Source organism: Hibiscus syriacus, unplaced genomic scaffold, assembly GCF_006381635.1.
Source record: "Hibiscus syriacus cultivar Baekdansim isolate YM2019G1 unplaced genomic scaffold, ASM638163v2 tig00110694_pilon, whole genome shotgun sequence".
Classification (NCBI taxonomy): Eukaryota; Viridiplantae; Streptophyta; class Magnoliopsida; order Malvales; family Malvaceae; genus Hibiscus; species Hibiscus syriacus.
Window position 1 is genome coordinate 3,040,452 of NW_024062828.1, and position 17,574 is coordinate 3,058,025.

Sequence of the window (17,574 nt, forward strand, 5' to 3'; positions counted from 1 at the left end):
GCCGTCACGTCGTGTTTGCTTTATCTACGGGTCAAACACAATGTGATTATAAAGTAACTTTGGTCTCATTTTTGCCTCAGCCTTTGCTTTTCGCTACCAAAGGCCGTTAAAATTAAGGGCACCGTGCCCTAAATATAACCCTTATAAAGAAAACAAGTGTGATACCATAAGACACCAACCCCAATCCATGCTTTTATTTACTATTGTTTTCTTTGGTTATATTAATTTGGATAAACTCTCAAATTCAAATGGAATATTTCAGTTTGCTAATATACTTCTTCTTCTGTTGTATTAAAATTATTTTTATCATAAATTTTTAGATTTAATTTTATATTATTATTAATAAAAATAAAAAAGTATATTTTCAAAATATTGAATTAAATAATTTATATATATATATATATATATATATATATATATGTATATTTAAAAATTTAATTATTTAGGCTTAATATAAAAATAAGTGCACAAATTATATTGTTTTTTATTTAGGTGTCTAAACTATCTAGCTCAGTTGGTAGAGCACAAAGTTTTTAATCTTGAGGTCGTGGGATCGAGTCTCACAGAGGGTATTTCATAATTCGGAGGTCTTCTACGGAAGCTGCTCTCAACCTGGTGTTGGGGGCAACCTATTATCTTACCTCCCCTTTACCCCATTACATATGGGAACAAGGGACAATCATGTGTCTAACATCATAAACGTTATCATTTAAAGTACTCTGACTGTAACGATGCTAAAAAATTCTATTAAATGACATGTGTCACGTTCTTATAATTTGGCAAAAATAATTTAAACTAAAAATCTTAAAAATATAATTTATTTAATAAAATCCAAAAATTTTAAAAATCTTAATAATAATTAATATCAAAACTTTAAAAAAAATTATTACAATCTCTGTACCCATGTCGGTCACCGTCGTTACCGTTGATCAAACCTTCATCTTACCGAACCTCCACCAACGACACAACCACCTAATGATACAACCACCATCGCTAGCCTTTGAAATCATTCCATGTGTAGTCACCAAATATTAATATTAGGTAAAGGGGGACATGGAAGACAGTGGGTGAGAGGGAGAGGGAGAGGGGAGGGGAGGGAGGGGGAGGGAGGGGGAGGGGGAGGGGGAGGGAGGAGGGGGACGGGGAGGGGAGGGGAGGGAGGGGAGGGAGGGGAGGGGAGGGGAGGGGAAATTATTTTGATATTTTTTTAATGATAGTTATGGTCGATACAATTAATTAGCAACTTTTATAATGTTAGACACATAGATTGATCAAAAAATACTTTAAGCATCTAAATGAAAAAAATATTATAATTTAGACACTTATTTTTATATTAAGTTTATTTAAAATAATTAAAATTTAATAAAAATAAAAATAAAAATTAATAAAACGAATATATTATATACGGAACGTAATGTTGGTACTACATTTTAAGGCAAAAATGAAGAAATCTGAAAATGTTAAGTTGAAAACGCCATGTGACTACATTTGTTTTGTATTTATTTTATATTTTTATTTTAAAGTTATAGGTATTTTTTTCAATAATATTATTTTAAAATTTGGAAACTTTAATTTTATATATTTATTAGATAATTTATTTTTGAACTCATATTTTTGTATGATTTTCTAATTTGATATACACGAAAAACTTAATGTTTCATTTAAATAATTAAAAAATGATTTTATTTTTTTTTTTGGAAAAAAAACAATTTCAGTTTTAACTGAACCAATCATACGAATAAAATAAGTTTTTGGGTAAAATATAAACCTATTACTTTCATTTTAATTTAATATGAATTTCTATGATTTATTTTTTTTTAAAAATAATATTTTTAATAATATACATTATCGATATATAATACTTTGATAATTATAATACTAAATGTATTAGTTTGATGACTTCAAATGTTAGTAAAAGAAATAATGTAAAACGAAACTTTATCTCATATTATGTTCTTCTAAATAAACTTTTTAATATGATTTTAGTTTCATTTATTTTTATAAATATGGGATGAATATAAAGATAATATCTATTTAAAGATTTTCAACTCTTTGACAGTAAACGTTCATACTTCTATATATGTGATGCTCGAATCCGAGACCTCAAGAGATAATAAAAGATCCTTACCACTGAGAGCGTTTTATTGTCATTTTAATTTTATTATACTGTAACTTTTGTATGTGTTAGTTTAATTTTAAGACCATTAACTTGAAAAAATAAATATTTTGAATTTTATTATCAGTCAATCTTATTTGGAACACGAAATTATTCTTAGTTGATTAAAACTAATTTCAAGCTTGAATACAAAAAAGAATACTCGAATCAGTCTATACCGTTATAAACAAAAAATTATAAATTTGATTATGATATAGATATAAATTTTTAGTTTTTTTTAAAAAATAATAAAATTATTATTATGATTTAATCCTAATGAAAATCAAAGAGTTATAGGCTAGATTTTTGGAATATGAAATATTTTTTTTTTGGTGAAACACAAGTTGCATTGGAGACCAGGAAGTAAACCATGAGTAAACTAGAATTTTTGGGGTCCTAAGGTTACCGATGATGATGGTCGACCGTGTGGACAACGATGATTAGTGATAACTGATAATGGGGGACTTTGATTGGATTCAAGGATTAAATTGAAATTTTTATCTAAAGTTTAAAGATTAAATTGATATTGTATCGAAAGTTTAGAGGTCAAATTGATATTTTATTCAAATTTTAAGAGTAAAATTAAAAGTTAACTAATTTTTTGTTGCCCTCCCGGTTCCAAGGCTTCAACTTGACTAATCCAAACTAGCCCGCGTCGCACATCTGACTTTGATGTGTGAGTCTCCCATCAAGGACTTTTTGCATACACAACGATTCGAACTCTTGACCTTGCTTAAGCAATATCAAGTTGGTTAGCACTTGAACCAACCCCTATTGTTTAAAAAAGAGAAAATAACCTCAGTGACCAAAAATGCCTTATAATATACGATTTTAACCAACTTTTTTTGGATTTGCCAAAATGACCAACTAAATCGCAATGCGATCGATAATTCGCAACGCGATCTCCAGTATCGCAAATCAGTTTCCAGATTCGCAACGTGAACTTCGACTATCGCATTGCGATTTACATATTCGCATTGCGATAGTCCAAGTTCGCGTTGCGATTTATTCCAAGTTCGCGTTGCGATAGTCGAAGTTTGCGTTGCAATTTATTCCAAATTCGCAACGACTGGTGGTATTGCATTTGTTTCTTAAGAATTTTCTCTAAAAAGATAGTATTCGCGCGGACGTGTCGAAGACACGTATTACCACGACCACGACCACGACCACGACCACGACAAGACCCGACCCGAGACGGACGGCGGCGGCGGCGGCGCGCGAGAGTCCCCCTTGTTCTCTATCACTCAACAAGGAAGTGGGAAAGCCAAGCCTTAAATACCATTCCCAATAGTGTTTCCAATACTATGTGGGATTGAGCATTACCAACACTTGTTCCCAATACTATGTGGGATTGAGCCTTAAATAGTGACATTATTTTTGAATGTTTTGCTTAAAATTGCAATAATCGTGATTGATTATAGATTGACATTTAATTATGACATATTTAATCGTATAATACTAATGCAATTGGTTGCTGATTCAGTTATTTTAAGGTGCATGATTGTTAATTTTTTCCTGAATAATCACATTGTATTGGAAACAAGTGTTGGTAATGCTCAATCCCACATAGTATTGGAAACACTATTGGGAATGGTATTTAAGGCTTGGCTTTCCCACTTCTTTTTTGAGTGATAGAGAACAAGGGGGACTCTCGCGTGCCACCCCTGCCGCCGTCCGTCTCGTCTCGGGTCGGGTCGTGGTCGTGGTCGTGGTCGTGGTAATACGTGTCTTCGACACGTCCGCGCGAATACTATCTTTTTAGAGAAAATTCTTAAGAAACAAATGCAATACCACCAGTCGTTGCGATTTTGGACTATCGCAATGCGAACTTGGACTATCGCAATGAGAATATGTAAATCGCAATGCGATAGTCCAAGTTCGCATTGCGATAGTCGACTATCGCATTGCGATTTACATATTCGCATTGCGATAGTCCAAGTTCGCATTGCGATAGTCGACTATCGCATTGCGATTTACATATTCGCATTACGATAGTCCAAGTTCGCATTGCGATAGTCGACTATCGCATTGCGATTTACATATTCGCATTGCGATAGTCCAAGTTCGCATTGCGATAGTCCAAGTTCGCATTGCGATAGTCGAAGTTCGCGTTGCAAATCTAGAAACTAATTTGCGATACCGGAGATCGCGTTGCGAATTATCGATCGCATTGCGATTTAGTTGGTCATTTTGGCAAATCCAAAAAAAGTTGGTTAAAATCGTATATTATAAGACATTTTTGGTCGATGAGGTTATTTTCTCTTTAAAAAAAATAACCCTTTTCATTAGTATACAAGATCATTAAATCGATGATGTTTAACGTCTTATTTACCAAAAATTATAAATTAATAACATAAATTATCAAAACTTAATTTTATAAAAAATCAATGATAAAATAAACATTAATGAAATGAAAATGATCATTTTCGTAATTTATCCTAAGTTTTTAAAATGAATTTATTGTTGTCATTTCGGTTCCAAGGCTTCACCTTGACTACACCGGACCGACCCGCTTTGCACATCTAGCTTTGGCGTGTGAGTCTTCTAATTGGATTTTCTACATACACAATGACTCAAACTTGAGACATTACTTAAGCAATATCAAACTGTTTACTACTTAAACCAACCCAACCCAACCCATATTAGTTATTAATTGTATATTGTGAAAGTGTTTAATTAGCATCAAATTTAGCACAATTACTAATTACTGGGTTTTTGTTTTCCTCCCCAAAAAAAGATGATGAACATGAATTGACATCATACGACACCCACATTGTAATAGTAATTATATAATGTGTGTAAACGGAAGTTAATGTCGAAAACTTTGGTTTTCCCCCCGCAAATAACAGTTTGTCTGCCATCACTTACCAACAACAATAACTAATTAATCACCTCACATTTTCTTACTAACACAAATCTAATGGCAGCACGTTGAGCAAATTCAAATCTAATTTAATTACCCACTGAATTAGAGTCATGACTAAAGTAATGAATATCGACCGACATCCATTGTATTTTTTTTTTTACGGTTGTCGTGAGCACAACACGAGACATGTTTTTAGGTTTCTTTTTATGGGTAAAGTACATAAATGGTCCCTGACTAAAGGGTGTTGTTTAGTTAAGTTTTCCGACTATTAAAAGTTACAAAAAAAATTCTAATTATAGGGCGTTGCTTTGTTGAGTCTCTCGACTATTAAAAATTATAAAATTGTTACCCGATTATTCATATGTTCTAAACTCATCCTTTTTCGTTTAAAAATTGACAGCAGTCTGAGTTAGACGTTAACCTATTGAATGAGATATGTTAAAATATAGTTTTAGAATCTCGAACGACTATCATATCTCGGTTAATAGGTTAACGTCCAGCTCAGATGAACGTCAATTAATTTTTTAACAAAAAAGGATGAGTTTAGAACATATGAATAGTTGGGTGACTATTTTGTAACTTTTAATAGTCGAAGGACTCAACAAAACAACGCCCTATAGTCATAAGATTATTTTGTAACTTTTAATAGTCGGGAAGCACAACAAAACAAAACCTTATAATCATTGTACTATTTGTATACTTTACCCATTTTATTACCTTCTCCACCTCACTACATTGTTTACACTTAAATTTTTCTTAGTTGATAAATCATTAAAATATTTTAAGATTTTATCATGGTAATAAATTATTAGGTAAATTACGCGTTTAGTATCTAAACTATCAGTTTTGGTCTGTTTTAGTGCCTAAACTTTCAATTTTTAAAAATATATCTAACATTTAGTTTTTATTTCATTTTAGTACCCCTACTATTAAAAAATTAATGCGTTTAGTACCTAAACTATCAATTTTTGTCCGTTTTAGTGCCTAAACTTTTAAATTTTTTTCAAAACTTAACGTTAAGTTTTTAACGAGATACTAAAATGAAACAGAAACTAAATTTAGGTATGATTTTGAAAAATTGAAATTGTAGGTACTAAAACGGATCAAAGGTTATAGTTTCTGTACTAAATGAATAATTTACTCTAAATTATTTAAATTTTAATTTACAAGGTATTAAAAATTTTATATAAGTTAACTATACAATATTAAAAAAGTAAAATGGTTAGTATGAGGTGAAGCTTTGGGAATGATTGCTGGTAAATACTGACCACACTCCAAATGTGTGTTGGGGCATTGTTTCACCATAAAAGGTAAAAAAGGAAAAGCAAAGGGATGAAACATAGAATTAAACATAAAAATCGAAAAGGTTGACAAAGGGATCATCCCCCATATGTATTTTCATTGTAAACCTACCTTCAGCTACATGCTGTCAGCACCCAAGTCCTATATACATATATTTAAGTTTAGGATATGATTCTTCAAATATAATATGTCTGTATGAAACCCCCACCGTTTGATAAGCTTTTGTGGAGCCATCAAACGGCTATGATTCATCATCAATCTCGACCCTGGAGTCGTCTTCTTTTGACCATGAATTTGGTGTGTGAAATTAGGGTTAGGGTTGAAGGAAGGAAAGAAGAAAGAAACAGTTCCTTTTGGTGTGATAGACATAGTAAGAGAGCAACAGCTACTTGAATGTTATGGCATTTCAATCTTTTTAAGCCTTTTAGCTGTTGATGTTATAGTAGGCGCAAATGCATTATCTAGTCCATTTAGTTATGCAAATCTACGCTTGTGACAGATTCAAAAATATTTTTTAGTGAATATATATATTAATAACATAAAATTTTTATATAAGATGGATACTAATAAAATTTCAAAGTGAGTACAATCAATAAAATAAATAAGTAATTGAAGAAAATTCAAATTTTAATGTGTGTTGATGTCTACCCTAGAAAATGCATGGATCCGCAATAGACTGCGCCTGCAACCACTTACTTTAAAAGCATGCATTGTTTCATCTCCAAAAGCTTCAAGGTTGACTCATCAAATCACCTCTCACGTATCATATCATACCAGTACCCAAATATATCATGGTGCAGCTCATAGGGTGAAATACAGAGATATCAATTTTGATAATTTTATTTAAGGTAAACTACACCGGATACTGCCAAACTTTAGGCATTATATTGTTTATATCACTAAGTTTTCAATTTTATCATTATAGCACTGAACTTTGATTTTCGTTTTAATTATACCACTGAAGTGTTAAATCGTTAATGACACGATGACATAGTTGACGGCTGTGATGTGGCTAACGGTTGTCGACATAGACACCTCACTAAAATGACGTTGTTTTGATCCGGATGTTAACGATCTAACGGTCCAATAGTATAATTGAAACGAAAAATTAAAGTTCAATGTTGTAATTGATAAAATTGAAAGTTTAATAATATAAACGATACAATGCCTCAAGTTCGGTAGTATATGGTGTAGTTTACCCTTTTATTTATCATTCTTCAAAAGTTTATATTGAAAGCACAATCCAGGAATGAGATTTTGTTTATTTATTTCACTACTTTAACGGTTTCCCGATTCTTATTTTAATTAAATCCATAATGATGAGTAAAAACTTGAAAAAGGAATTAAAATAAGCCAGATATTGTTGCATAAATGTTGGACAAGGCTGCATATATATATATATATACCAAGGCATGCATGCATGCTGCATGTGAGCCATAGAAGCAACATCGCATGTGCTTCTGTAATAGTGGAAAACTTTATATTTATCAAATAGTTTAAGGGACGAACCCAATCGTATATATCTATTCTATATCTCACATTTTAGTCTCGGATATCTCTAACAGTTATCGGTTTTAGTTTTCATATATTTATAATCGTCGAATGAGTGAAAATAGATGTTTGAGATTAACTTTTTTTTTCCAAGTGAATATCTTCTCATTTCTTAATATTAATCACAACTGTCTATTTTCACTCATTCAACCATCCTGAATTTGTGAAAAACTAAAAATTTTTACACTAGATAATTAGATCATATATATAATCTTTATGAATCATTTAGGCTTTCTTTTAGAAAATAAATTTTAAAAAAGCAAGCTATATATTCTTAACTATAGTCAGATAAAGTATATCATATTTTTTTAAAATCATACTCAAATGATTATTTTAATTATTAAATTTGAAAAATTATAAAATGATCATTAATTTTTGGGTAAACTACCTCAAATACCACTCACCTTTAGGTTCGGGCTCGTTTATGCCACCAACATTTTAATTTTGTCAATTTTAACACTAACGTTTAAGTTTAACTGCAATTATGTCACTCCGCTGTTAATGGTTTAACGGCATGACATGGCATCTCCACACGGTGACGTTGCTAAAGTGGCTCCCTCACCAAAACGACGTCGTTATGGCATGATTGTGTCTGGTGCTAAAAAACCCCAAAACCTTTTGAAACAAAGATTAAGACTTAACCACTATGCCAACTTAAATTTTTGATATAAAACTACAAACACAATATACATAACATGAGTCTGGATTCCAAAAATTACTTTCTAAAAAACCCATGAAATTATTAAAATTCCCAAAAAATACCTTAAATTCCAGAAAATCTAAAAAAATCCTAAATTTCTAAAAATCCTAAAAAAGCATAAACTATACATTGTAATTCCTAAAAATCATAAGATTCATTTTTTAGGGAGATTATGAATTTTAGTAATCACTAAATTCATTCTAAAAAATGAATCTTATGATTTTTAAGGATTATAATTTAGAGTTTATGATTTTTTGGTAATCCCTAAATTCATTCTAAAAAATGAATCTGATGATTTTTATGGATTACAATTGACTAAAAAATGAATCTTATGATTTTTATGATTTTTAAGGATTACAATTTAGGGTTTATGATTTTTTGTAATCCCTAAATTCATTCTAAAAATGAATCTTATGATTTTTAGGACAATTGAGAGTTTATGATTTTTTGGTAACCCCAAAATTCATTCTAAAAAATGAATCTTATGATTTTTATGATTTTTAAGGATTGTGATTTAGAGTTTATGCTTTTTTGGGATTTTTAGGAAATTAGGATTTTTTTTTAGATTTTCTGGAATTTAAGGTGTTTTTTTTAGAAATTTTAATAACTTCATGGGTTTTTAGAAAGTAATTTTTGGATTGCTTACTCATGTTATGTATATTATGTTTGTAGGATTATATCAAAAATTTAAGTTGACATAGTAGTTAAGTCTTAACCTTTGTTTCAAAAGGTTTTGGGTTCAAATCCCTTTAAATGCATTATTTACTAAATTGTCTCAAACAAAACTACGTCATATTGGGGGTTTTTAGCACCAAACAAGGTCGTGTCAAAACAACGTCGTTTTGCTAAGGGAGCCATGTCAGCAACGTCACGGCGCGAAGATGACATGTCATCATGCTATTAAGTCATTAACGATAGAGTGGTATAATTGCAATTAAACTTAAATGTTAGTGTTAAAATTGGCAAAATTGAAATAATGATGGAATAAAAGAGCCCGAGCCTAAAGGTGAGTGGTATTTGAAGTAGTTTACCCTTAATTTTTTTAATTGTTACAAAATTTTAGACACAATTAAAAGATCTGTTGAAAACATTTTGATGTTTCGATATAACAAATTAAGTTAAATTAATTTTAAGATTTTAAAAAAGGTTTTCTAAAGTATATTCGATATAATTTTTTGAATATAAAAATATTACTCCAAGTCTTTCTAAGTTCATTTTAATCCTTACTAAAGTGTAAAAATATGTTAAATAAATTTAGAAAGTATTTCGAGTCTTAATCGAGTAAAAAATCATTTCTTAATTGAAATCAAACCAAAATGGGCAGATTGCCCAGAGGGAACCGATTCCCCACTGAATGGGTTGGCTCCGAGAAATAAGAGAATACTCGGAGGGAACCGATTCCCCCCAAGGGGGTACCGATTCCCCCTGTTCAACGGTCGAAATATTTGAATTTTACACTAAGGGAATCGATTCCCAACGAGGGGGTACCGATTCCCCCACGCTCCAAGCAGTTTTATTAATTGTTTTCACACTTAAACGGCTCCATTGACTCCATTAATCATCCCCAACGTTTAAAATCAATTGAAGGAGTATTTAAACAAGCTTAGAAGCCATTTATCAACAACAAGAAACAACAATCAACAAGAATCAAGAGAGAATCAAAGAGAAAGCATCAAACCTCAAGTTTGAGCATTTTCAAGCCTATTTAATTCAATATTCATTTTTGCTTTCAAGAACACTCATTGTGCTCAATTGTATTATTCTTGAGTGTTCTTTCTTTGTTCTAGAATTGTGCAAATGCATTTTCCTTATAAGGTTTTTCATTAAGTTTGCAAATTTGAAATCTTCTATTTGAGAAAAAGTGTTCTCAAGAATTTGGGGTATAATTCTTGAGGGATTTGTAAGGTTACTCTTTGTCCTCAAAAGAAAGACAAATGAGTGAATTTATGGAAAATACTTAGTGTGGATAGCTAAGGTAGTGGACGTAGACTTTGGTTGAGAAATTCGAGCCACTCTAAATCGCTATGCAAATATTTTCAATTTTCTGCAAAAGTTTTCACCAAAATTTTAATTGCCAATTCACCCCCTATTGGCCATATTCGTCGATCGATTAGCTCAACAATTGGTATCAGAGCTTGACTCATTTGAAGGTTTAATCGCCTCTTGAGTAGATCCGGGAAGAGTTACATCGATATTCAAGTCATCAATGGTCGACGCTTCAAACTCCGACTTCATTCTTGATTCAATGCCCGTCAACAAGCCTTCTTTCTTCAATGGAGCTAACTATGCTTATTGGAAGAATAGAATGATGTACTTCATTCAAGCAAGTGACATGGGAGAATGGAATACCATAGAAGATGGATACATCAAACCTTCCACTCACCCAAGATTGTGGAGTGAAGGAGAGACAAGAATGTTCCAGCTCAACTCCAAAGCCATTCATATTATTTTTTGTGCTCTTGGACCAGACAAATATGGAAGAGTTTCATATTATACAACCGCCAAAGAAATATGGGAGAAACTACAAGTCACTCATGAAGGCACCGACGAGGTAAAAGAATCTAAAATTAGTCTTCTAACTCATAGCTATGAAAATTTCAGGATGAAACCGGATGAAGATATCAAAGCTATGACGGATAGATTTTCAACGATTGTCAATGGTCTCAAATCATATGGAGAGATTATTCCAAATGAAAAGCTTGTGAGGAAGTTGGTTTACTCACTTCTAAAATCATGGAAATCAAAGAAGACGACAATTATCAAGGCTAAGAACTTAAAGTCCTTAACCCTTGAAGAACTAATTGGCTCACTCCTCACTCATGAAATGATGCTACAAGATGAGGTATACCTCGATAAAATTGATGAGACACCAAAGGAGAAGGAGAAGAAGAAGAACGTTGGAGTTACTCTCAAATCCACAAAAGATGAGAGTGATTCAGATAAAGATGACGATGATGAGGAAATGGCATTATTTGCCAAATAGTTCAGAAAATTGATGAGGCCAAATCGAGGAAGAAAATTCAAATGAAATGAAGGCTTCAAAATTGAACCAAATGAGAAGGACCCTATCATTTGCTACGAATGCAAAAAGGCGGGGCATGTCAAAATACATTTGCCCTCTATTGAAGAAAAAGGGTCAATCAAAGAAGAAGCACAAGGCTCATGTAGCTACATGGAGCGATAAAGAAGGTTTCGATGAAGAGGAACAAGAAGTAGCAAACTTGTTCTTGATGACATTCGGGGAAGATTCTAAGGTAACCTCTAACTCATTCGATTTGGATGAATTATCTTATGATGAGTTATTAGATGATTATAATGGGCTGGCTTCAGATTATAAGACTTTATTTTCAAAATACAAAAATGATATTTCAAAATTAAAAAATGAAAATAGTCTTATGTCCAAAACCAACAATGATCTTGAAAGTAAAATAAAAAATTTGCAAATCAAACTAGAAGAGTTTGAAAAGAAAAATCTTGATTTGAAAAATTTACTTTCAAAGGTCAATGATGATCATCAAAAGAAAATTGATGATCTTAAAGCTTATTTTGATAAAGTTAGAACAAAACGTTTTGAAACTGGAGAAAATTCAAAATCTAACTTTGTTAGAAAAAGTTTTAAAAACTACAATCATAGAGGTCCCCGAAGAACCTCTAATGGAAAAATCGTTAGAAGTATATGGGTTCCTAAAGAACTCATTACTATTATAGATAAGTATATCCTACACAAATGGATACCTAAGGGGACTAGAATTTTGGAAACTAATGAATATAGACCCAAAAGAATTTGGGTACCAAAAATAAAAAATTAATCTATGTTTGTAGGAAATGGAGCATTTCTACAAGGCACGGTAAACAAATTCAAACTCATGGTACCTTGATAGTGGATGCTCAAGACACATGACCGGAGACAAAAGCCGGTTCATAGAGCTCAACGCCAAAAATTGAGGAAGGTGACTTTTGGTGATAACTCAAAAGGTCACATTGAAGGTATATGCATTATAGGTAATACCTCTTCCATACAAATTAATAATGTTTTATATGTGAATGGATTAAAGCATAATCTATTGAGTATTAGTCAATTGTGCGATAAGGGATTCAATGTCATGTTTGATATTAATGGTTGTAAAGTCATTGACATTGCATCTAATCAGATTATGCTTGTTGGTCATAGAATTGGAAACATTTACATGGTGCATTTAGATTCTATAGATATGACTAATTTATGCTAAGTTGCTAAGGATGAGCATGATAGTTGGTTATGGCATAGGAGACTAGGACATGCTAGTATGAGTGTTTTGCAATGGTTAATTCAAGGAGATTTAGTTCGAGGGTTGCCTAAACTAAAATTTGATAATGATAAAATCTATGATGCTTATGCTAAAGGAAAACAAAAGCGAGTTTCTTTTAAATCCATTAACGACGTATCCACTACTAGAGTATTACAATTGATCCATTTAGATCTTTTTGGGCCATCTAGAACTACTAGCTTGGGTGGAAAACAATATGCATTTGTATTGGTACATGACTATTCTGGATATACTTGGGTTCTATTCTTAAGTACTAAAGATGAAGCATTAGAAAAATTCTTCATGTTTTCAAAAGTAATCCAAAATGAAAAAGGTTACTCTATAACTAGTGTTAGGAGTGATCATGGAACTGAATTTGAAAATCTTGGACTTACTGAATTTTGTAATTCTAATGGTATTAGCCATAATTTTTCATCACCTAGAACCCCTCAACAAAATGGAGTTGTTGAGAGGAAAAATCGAACTTTATAAGAAATGGCTAGAACCATGCTTTGTGAAAACAATTTGCCAAAATATTTTTGGGTGAAAGCCACAAATACCGCTTGTTATGTTATTAATCAAGTAATGATTAGGCCTATTTTGAAGAAAACTCTATATGAACTTTTTAAAAATAAAAAGCCTAACATGAGCTATTTTCATCCTTTTGGATGTAAATGTTTTGTTTTAAACAACGGTAAAGATAATCTTGGCAAATTTGATGCTAAAAGTGATGAAGGAATTTTTCTAGGTTATTCCTTAAATTCTAAAGCTTATCAAGTATTTAATAAAAGAACTTTAGTTGTAGAAGAATCTATACATGTTGTTTTCGATGATAATCCCCTTCCAAGGAAGGATTCTTGTGTGAATGATGATGTAGGTATTATAAACATAAATGAAGTTGGACATGACATTAGAGAACCATCATCAAAGGAAGAAACGAAAGATGAGGAAACTCAAGATCCTCTCGAGAATCCAACCATTGAAGAAAGGGAAGTCTCTTACCCAATGGAATACAACTATGTCAAGGATGGTGAAATAATAGGTGATCCATCCAAAGGGGTAACAACTTGATCTTCTCTTAGAAATATTTGTAATTATGTTGCATTTATCTCATGCATAAAGCCTAAGAATATTAATGAAGCATTAAATGATGAACATTGGATTATGGCTATGCAAGAAGAGTTAAATCAATTTGAGAGAAGTAAAGTATGGACATTAGTTGAAAGGCCTAGTAATAAGTCTACTGTAAGTACTAGATGGTATTTAGAAATAAGCTTGATGAAAGTGGTAATATAGTGAGAAACAAGGCTAGACTTGTTGCTCAAGGGTATACTCAAGAAGAAGACATAGACTATGATGAAACATATTCTCCCATAGCTAGGATGAAAGCAATTAGAATGTTATTAGCATTTGCATGTTTCATTGAATTTAAATTATATCAAATGGATGTTTAAAGTGCATTTTTAAATGGTTTTATAAAAGAAGAAGTGTATGTGGAACAACCTCCTGGTTTTGAAGATTCAAAATTTCCAAATCATGTTCTTAAATTGAAAAAAGCTCTTTATGGTTTAAAACAATCTCCTAGAGCTTGGTATGAAAGATTGTCAAATATTTTAATTGAAAAAGGTTTTTCAAAAGGGAAGGTTGACACTGCATTGTTTTTAAAGTATAAAGGTAAAGATTTATTAGCAGTTCAAATTTATGTTGATGATATAATATTTGGTTCTACTAATGATGTTATTTGTCAAGAATTTTCTAAGCTAATGCAAAGTGAATTCGAGATGAGCATGATGGGGGAGTTCTCATTTTTCTTGGGACTCCAAATCAAGCAAAGAAAAGATGGCATCTTCATCAATTAAACTAAGTACGTCAAAGATATGCTCAAAAAGTTTGGACTGGAAAGTGGGAAACCTCATGACACTCCAATGAGCTCATCTATAAAGCTAGACAAAGATGAAGGAGGTAAATGTGTGGATGTTAAATTATATAGGTTAATGATTGGCTCTTTTCTCTATCTAACCGTAAGTAGACCGGATATTATGTTTAATGTTTGCTAATATGCTATTTCAATCATTCCCTAAGGAATCACATTTACCAGCTGTTAAGAGAATCTTTAGATACCTTAAGGACACTCCTAGTTTAGGACTTTGGTATCCTAGAGACTCTAGCTTTAGCTTGCATGCCCTCTCTGATGCGGATTATGGAGGATGCAAATTAGATAGAAAAAGCACCTCCGGTACTTGCCAATTCCTTGGAAATATGTTGATTTCTTGGTTTTCAAAGAAACAAAATTGTGTTGCATTATCTATCATTGAAGCGGAATACATTTCAGTCGGTAGTTGTTGTGCACAAGTTTTATGGATGAAACAACAACTTTTTGATTATGGAATTGAAGTAAGTATCATTCCTATCAAGTGTGACAATACTAGTGCTATTTGTCTCACTAAAAATCCCATTCAACACTCAAGAACTAAGCATATTGAAATTAGACATCACTTCATTAGAGACCATGTCACTAAGGAAGATGTAGTTCTAGAATTTGTTGATACTTTGCATCAATTAGCAGATATTTTTACAAAACCTTTAGACAAAGAAAGATTTTAGTCACTTAAAAGAGAACTAGGTTTAACTGACCTATCTTCACTTAGTTTTTAAATAAATTTAGCACTTTTAAGAATAAATGAAAAATTCTTATAATAATAAATATTTTTTGATTGCTTTTTTTTACTTTTAGTTAGGGGGAGTTTATGATTCTTACTGAAAATTAATGTTCAAATGTAGTTTAAGGATAAAATTGATTGATTGAACATGATTAATTTTCAATATATGAGTTGGCAATACAACTAGAGCAACTTAATTTAACATTTTAAGTGTTTAAAATCATATTTTTAGCATTTTGGTGCAGAGGGAATCGATACCCCCTTAAAGAGGAACCGATTCTCCCTTTTGAAGGGGAACCGATTCCCCCTGGAGGGAATCGACACCCCCACGGGTTCTGGATATTACACGGCCAGAATACCCTATTTTCTCAAACCCTCTCTTATTCCGTTTGTCGCCATTCACTCTCTCCATCTCCCTAAATCTCTACTTTACTTCAAAACAACCTTTTCAATTCGGAATTTCATCATATTTCATCTCCTAAACCTGCTAGAATCATTAAAATCGTGCAAACTTCATCCAATCTCATTCAAATCCAAAAATCTTCAAGGTATTTTTCTAAAACTTCTATTTTATCAAATTTTGATTTTAGGACTAGTTCTAATTAGTTCTAGGTTGAACTATATATCAGACATTGATTATTTGATGTTTCTAAACTAAAGTTTACAACTAATTTCATCAAAATCTCACAATGTTTCAATTGATTTTTGAATTTTCGAAATTAAAAAAAACGAAAATCTTTAATTAATTTCAAATTTTTTGTTTTTGATTTAATTATGTTGTTACTATGAAAACTATACGCATATTAATTTTGAAAACTTGTTTTTTCAAAACTTTGCCCATTAGGATTCGGTTTAGAGAACCTTGAAATATTACAGACTCAATTGAGTTTTGGGATTGATATTTTTTGCATACATGTGGTTTTAAAATTACAGGTTACTCTTTCCATTCCGATTATCTTACGTCATGTCTCACAAACGTTCTAGACCTTCCTCTAGTCGATCTAGCCAACCACCAAACCAACCTCAAAATCCACCTCCTATCCAACAAATTCCTAATCCCAATCCCGATGATCATTCTATGACTATTCTTAATTCGTGCTTCAATGAACCAGGTCGTAGACAAAATCTACTCTTTAGGTAATCTCAATACTTTGAGTCTTACAAAATCCGGGAAGAATGAATCCCATCTATTCAAGCCATGTTAGACATTAATTTTAGATATCTTCCTACCCTTATAGAGTGGAAATTTGATAAACTTTGTGAACTTGAACCAATAGTTTATCACCAACATGTTCGTATATTATACTCTAATGTCGTTTGCGTCCAAAACCAGGATAAAACCGTAACCATAGGAATTCATTCCTATCTTCTAGGATGATTCTTTTATATTGACCCGGAATATATAGCCACCGCATTAGGATTAGATAACGACGGCTTAGAAAATGAAAAACAAACGGTAGGTTCTCAGTATAAACAAATGGATAGTGCGAGTGTCTTAGATCTCCATGATCGTTTCCTTCATTTAATGATCTCTTGGTTGTTTCGACCATTCGGAGGCCGTTACTCCACTCTTCGAGCCTTGGATCTATTTTGGCTACACTTGTCCAAAATAATCTTAAAATTAACCTACCTTAGATTATATTTGCTGAAATTGTCGAAACCGTAAATCTTGATCCTAATAAGAAACTCTATTCATCTCTAGTTTACGGTTGTATTCTGAGTAATATGTTTTCTAAAGTCGAGCTTAGGGTTGGTCTTGATGCCGCTTTTCCACTTAAAAACCAAATCAATCTATTTTCTTTAACTAAATCGGAATGGAAGATCAATGAAGAGACTAGTATATGGGTCCGTACTGGAGAGCACCCTCCGGAAGCTGACGACACTGACGATGAGCCAGAACAGCATGAAGAATAAGCACGACCAGATGATGAAATGCCTCCATATTTTCAATCCTTTATGGAGACATTTAATTTCCGGTATGCATCCATGGATTCATGCTTCACTTCCATAGAGTCTCATTTATCCACAATGGGAGCTCAACAATTGGAAATTCT